The following is a 6009-nucleotide window of genomic DNA, read 5'->3' as shown; positions in this document are numbered from 1 at the left end:
AGTTTTTGACTATTCATGCACTTAGGAATTGTTGGATCAATTGTGCCAACTTTAGTTTTCTTAATTTAAGCTATATGCCTTATTTTGTGGTGATTATTTAAAATACCTAAAACAGAAATTCAGCATCACTAAACTGAAACAAAGCTCTAATTCCACATATATTCCAACTACTGCTTTCAACTGCAGTATCACATTTTCAATTTGCTAATAACTTTCCTTTTCCTTGTTATTTCTTTTTTTTTTTTCCCTTCTATAGTGTGAAAAGAGACAATTGAATTTTTAACTTCATGGTATGAGAATGTTACAGAGAGGGAGTCTGCTTTGAAGTATGTTAATTTTGAGATCCCAGAGTCGCAGTTGTTTAAAATATGGATATATTCATCAGGAGGTCATTGTCTGATTAGGGGCCACTTATTTAAAAGTACAGGCACAGCTAGCATATTACCAGTACTGTGGGATATTGAATGTGATGATTTTCTGATGATGTAGAGGTAGTTTTATGACTTTTTTTTTTTTTTTCCTGAAATAGAAATTAAGCATTAGAGTCAGAATATACCAACTGTAAGGTTGACCTGAGTGATTCTGCTCCTGCTCTGGTACCAAAGTCAGTATAAAAATGTGGCAATGCACAGTTGTAACATGCATGTTCTATGCTGTTTATTTATCTGTGCTGTATTTAATTAACTAGCTTCCTTCTGTTCTACAGAATAGGAAATTGAAAGAGCAAGTGGCTTGCAGATTGAGCTATTTTGTCACCTGGGCAGGCGGAGAGCTGTTTGTCTACCTGACATACAGGGCCGGGTGTGTGTGTGTGCAAGCTTGCCTTCTGTTGCAGGCTGATGCCTTGTCCTGATGCCCAACTCCCCACTAGAGAGCAGCCACACAGCTTCCGCACAGAGTAAGTAGCTGTTTGGGACCTTAGCACTACAGTGTAACTGTAGAAAGACACAGTTTTAGCTTTCCCATGAACCCTGTGTTGCTCCTAGAGGAAGACCACACTGCCTGCAGTCAGTGCTCTGAGGTGCCTTAGCCGGGCATCGACAGAGGCAGCAAAGAGAGGGTAGAAAGAGGGAAGAGAGAAGTGATTCAGAGCACCTGAATTAAACTCCTGGTACTGTTACACAAGAGGAGCAGCCTTCTCCCCATTGACTTCTAAAGGAGTCCCCTATGATGAAGGGAAAGAGCAGCAAAATTAGCAATAGCTGAAACCCAGAGCCTTCTCAAATGCAGGCCCCGAGTACTGCTCCTCAGCATCCCACTGCGCACTAATGCAAGATCCCCTTCCATGGTGCCATAAAACTAGCCTGCCATTGCTACATTTATAGCATACTTCCCCTCCAGTCCTTTGTGAAAGATACACTGAACTGACATGGAACAAATAGTTTCTCTTAATCATTGAAGTGCTTTATTTTTTCTTAATCCCCTACAGTCTTGCCCTCTTCACACTTCCAGTTTTCAAGTGTTTATAACGATAGTGACTTTTGGGAGGGAGTTGCATTAGACTACCTGCAGAGATCTGTTCCAACCTCAACTATTCTGTGATCTTTCTGATTCAGCTTAAATGCTGCTTTTTGAGTTTGTATCAATCTCCCTGTCCTCACACTGAGCTCTGCAATGCTGATCACTTTACCAAATTCATCCTTTTTGATGCACCTAGTGAAAAATCTAGCAGCAAAGTTCAGACTTCAGGTGCAGTCTTGCAGTGATGACCTGCTTCCTTATAGACAAAAGTCTTTAGAAAAAAATTAAAACAAAGTATGGAAATGAAACCCTCTTCCCCTTCCCCCCCCCCCCCCCCCACCATTTTTATTGCTGAGTATGATGCTACATGGCACGGACTGGCCCTTTGGCAAGTTTGGGTTAGCTGTGTCCCTTCCCAAGCTCTCGCCTACCCCTGGGCAGGGGCAGAGTGAGAGGAAGAGACAGCCTTGACACTCTGCAAGCACTGTTCAGCAACAGCCAAAACACGGCTGTGTTATCAGCCCTGCTTCAGCTGCAGAGCCAAAAGCAGCCCCTGATACAGGCTGCTATGAAGAAAGTTAACTCCATCCTGTCCAGACACTGCACAAAGTAAAATTAATTTTGATTTGGAAAATACTGCTTGTTTAGAAAGGGTGGTTAGGAAATACCAAGAATGACCTCAAACTAGGAAAACTAATGCATATTTTCAACTTTGTGGTGTTGTATGAGCACTTCAAGTAGAGAAATGGTTGTAGTAGCTCTCTGCTTTTCTGCACAGTAAAACTTTTGAGTGCAGTGGACTGAAAGTCATCCAGAAACATCTACAAATCAGAATTTTGATCCAGACCTGGGCACTGGTAACTCCGAATTAAAGGTGGAAGGGTGAAGGACCCACAGCCAGCTGAGCTCCGAGGGTATGGGGCCAGTCAGAGGCAGCTGAAGGCCATTCCCTCCCTTTGCCCTGGCTCCACTGATGGGGGCTCTGCTATCTCCACTTCTGGGAAAGAGTTAAAGCTGGATGGATCTTCGTTTGTTTTTTGTCTGTGGCTGGAGAGAACAGAGGGAAGAGGCGAGTTTACAAAACATGAGTGTTGTAATGCCAGCCCTGGTGCAGAATTTGTCAGCTCACAAAAAGAGCATTTCAGGTATGAGGTTCCCTGTCCGACAGCCACCAAGGAAAGGCAGAGGGCAGGATGGAAGCACCCTCGCAGCCAGGCAGTGTCCCTGCGCAGCTGCTTGGACCACTGTGGCTGAGGAGGTGGAAGCTGCCTGTGACTGACCCCCACCACTGCCCACAGCACCAACCCTGGGACCTCTTCATTTCTGTGCACAGCTCACACACCACAACAGGTTGGCTGCTTATGGGGTGGAAAACCTGCCTGGGGCCCAGCACAGCTTTGCCATCATCAGCAAAATCACTTAATCTCTCAGTGCTGTAGATTCTCAACCTGAAAAATGGTAATAGTATTCATTTTCCCTTATCAATGTAACTATCTATTGTTCTACTGTATTAAAATGTCCACTTTTTTTTAAAAAAAATTAACTCCAGAATACAAAAGACATGAGATGAGCTTTGTAGGTCAGCTTAGCCTGCTGAAAATGTTTCTGCTTATACTTGCATAAAGTATCATTAAATCCCACCTCTGGGTTTACCTGCTTGCTAGAGCTTAGCAGGAGCTCCGCAGTGCTGCAGCACTGTCCTTGCCCAGCCCAACCAGCAGCAGGGGAGGAAAGGTGCAGTACAGAGCTTCAGATTTTTCATGTCTTGGCTACAGAGACAGATAAGCTTGACTTTTCCCCTTGGGTTTCTGCTCCCCTGTTAATAAGGCAATTGCTGTAAAAACTGCATGATTGGTTATTTATTATGCACAGAAGAGGCAGTCTATACTCGTGTGTGTCTGGAAGGTTCTCTCTGCCCCTTATGTCCTTTGATTTATATGCCATTGTACCTGCCCCACATCACAGGGCAGCTGCGTCCATCAGCTGTAAGGCTGATTTGGGGGTGGGGAGAACAGAGGTGCTAAGGGGGGTGGGGGGACCAAATGCAACATTTTCGTACAGCTGAGAGCACCTGAGAACTGCCACTGCACACAAAAAACCTCCCACTGTAAATGCATGAAGCATAAAGCCAAATGAAAAGAAGATGTAACAGGTATTGATTGCACTATTTAGAATATAGCCTCAACTGTGTGATCTTATACTGGATGTGACAGCACTGAGAAACCCTCCTGTTGGGTTGACATCCACTACCCTCAAATATCACCTGGCTCTGGAGGGGTAAGCACAGGGTATTGCCTCTACCTGTCTCATACAGACTCAGAGGTAAAGCTGCCCGAGTCCCATCCGCCTGCGTAACAGAGATGAAGGGTCTGCTAGGAAAGGGTGTCCTGGCTGCCTGAATGTGATCCAGTGTAACTGAGCAGCCTGAGTGTGTGGTGGTGTGTGAGCCAATGAAGGGCGCTGTGTGGGGATACACACTCAAGCCTGTGAAGCGTGGAGCTGACAAAGTAAATGCAGGATAACCAAGGCCTGAATTTGCTCTTTCAGTGGACCCTGGGGCTTGCCCTAGCCCTTTGCTTGGACGCACTCCATGCAAAGGGACAAGCAGCAGGTTTGGCCTAAACCCACTTCCATCTCAGACAAGTAAACAGAAATGCAGAAGACACTTTGGAGTGCAGAGATTTACCCCAGCTGAAGCACCCTGGAGTCACATGTGTATTCAGGTGAGAAAGTGAACTACACCAGAGCTGGGTGACACTCCAGAACTACCTCAAGCATCTCAACATTCCCAGCTGAGCAGCAGAACAAGTTACTCATTACTTTTGGTATCACCTAGCCTTCACCCCCTTCTCCAATTTACTCACAAAGACTACTATAATCTCTCCCCTTTCTGAACTGACCTAGTCTGCAAACAAACAAATCCCACTAGTCTGGGTGGCCAAGCACAGTATGGGTGAAGAGCCCTGCAGAACTCCCAGTAACAAACTCCTCTGAGCCCCCTGTAGCATTAAAGGCCCCAGAGGGCAACAAGCTGCTGCTAGTGTCCCTGGGTGAGACCCTCCACAAGGTAAAGACCCCTGCACTGAATGGCACTGAGCCGGTCAGCCCCAGAACATTCACAGAACCACACAGCTTGGCCAGGATGGCTGGCAGTCATCTAGCCCCATCCCTGCTCAACGCAGGTCCACCCAGACCAGGCCCTGAGCAGCCTGCTCTACTGACATTTTGAGGATCACCAAGGACTGAGATGCTACTGGGCTACAAGATGCCTCTGGGCAACTTGTTTCAAAGTTTGGCTGCCTTTATGGTGGGGAAAAAAAATATTATCCTTATACCTATTCAATTTCCCATGTTGCAACTCTGTTCATTGCCTCTCATCCTATTACTGTGAGAAGAGCCTGCCTCTACCTATCTACACTCTCCCAGTAGCTGCTGTAGACAGCAAGGCATTTCTCCTTAGCCTTCTCCTGAGGCTGAACAAACCCAGTTCTCTCCGCCTCACCTATGCATGCCACATATTGTCTGTGCTGCTCTGCCCAGAACCAGTTTTTGCCTACACCACCAAGGCTCAGCACAAGTACACACCATTGCTAATCTGGCTGCCAGTGCAGTATTTCTCCCCTTCAAACCGACGTTTCTCCTTTCTCTGCCCCCTCCCCACTCCCCACCATCAATGCCACAAAGCAACAGGCATAAACTTTGCTCAAGGAAGCCATAAACAGCACAAGTAATCTGTTAAAACAGCTGATGGAACATTAATGAGGTTTTGATTTAAAGCCAAGTGTGGGACTAGATAAGGCCCTTGGCTCTGCCAGTAACCAGCTGTGGAGCATGTGGAGAGTGATCCTCACCAACAATTGCTTCCTGAGCCTCTGGGCCCTCACAGCAGGGGAGTCCCCTGCACTCAGACTACAGGAGGAAGAGGAGGCCCCAAATGCTGCAGCACCAATTTACAGATTGCTACATTCCAATACATAATTTCCTCATGTGCAACAGGGCCGCATGCCAGGGCATCCATCTCATCCAACAGGCTCTATACTAGGTGTTTTCCACTCCGAAGAGTCCTGTTCACTGTATCACCAAGATCTTTAGAAAAAAAACCTCTGCATAAACTACTCAATCCAGTTTAAATAAAGTTAAACAAAATGCATCTTCACTTTCTACGCAAAGGCCTATTTCTGTGACCAGAGTTTAAAATCACACCCTGTATCTGTTGACATCAGGTGGTGGGCTTTATTCTTCCTTAAATCACTGGAATTAAAGAGGTGTCAGTGTAGGTCTTATGGCCAACTAAGAGGGAAGTTTCTCTGAAAAATGTGACGGTCCTTACCTTGCTCCAAGCATACTACCAAAAATCACTGGCTAGGCAGGCAACTGTAGCTGTGGTAATTCACTCCTCAGAACACTGCAAAAGTACAAAGTGAGGTTTCTGTGACAGGACCTGGCCATCTGATGTTAACACAGAGCTAATACTTCTAAAGAAATGAAGTCTGCAAACAGTGTCATTAACAGCAAAACTCTTTCAGGAAATAGGCATGAATAAGAATA

Source organism: Strix uralensis, chromosome 5, assembly GCF_047716275.1.
Source record: "Strix uralensis isolate ZFMK-TIS-50842 chromosome 5, bStrUra1, whole genome shotgun sequence".
Lineage (NCBI taxonomy): Eukaryota > Metazoa > Chordata > Aves > Strigiformes > Strigidae > Strix > Strix uralensis.
This window is presented reverse-complemented; position numbering follows the sequence as displayed.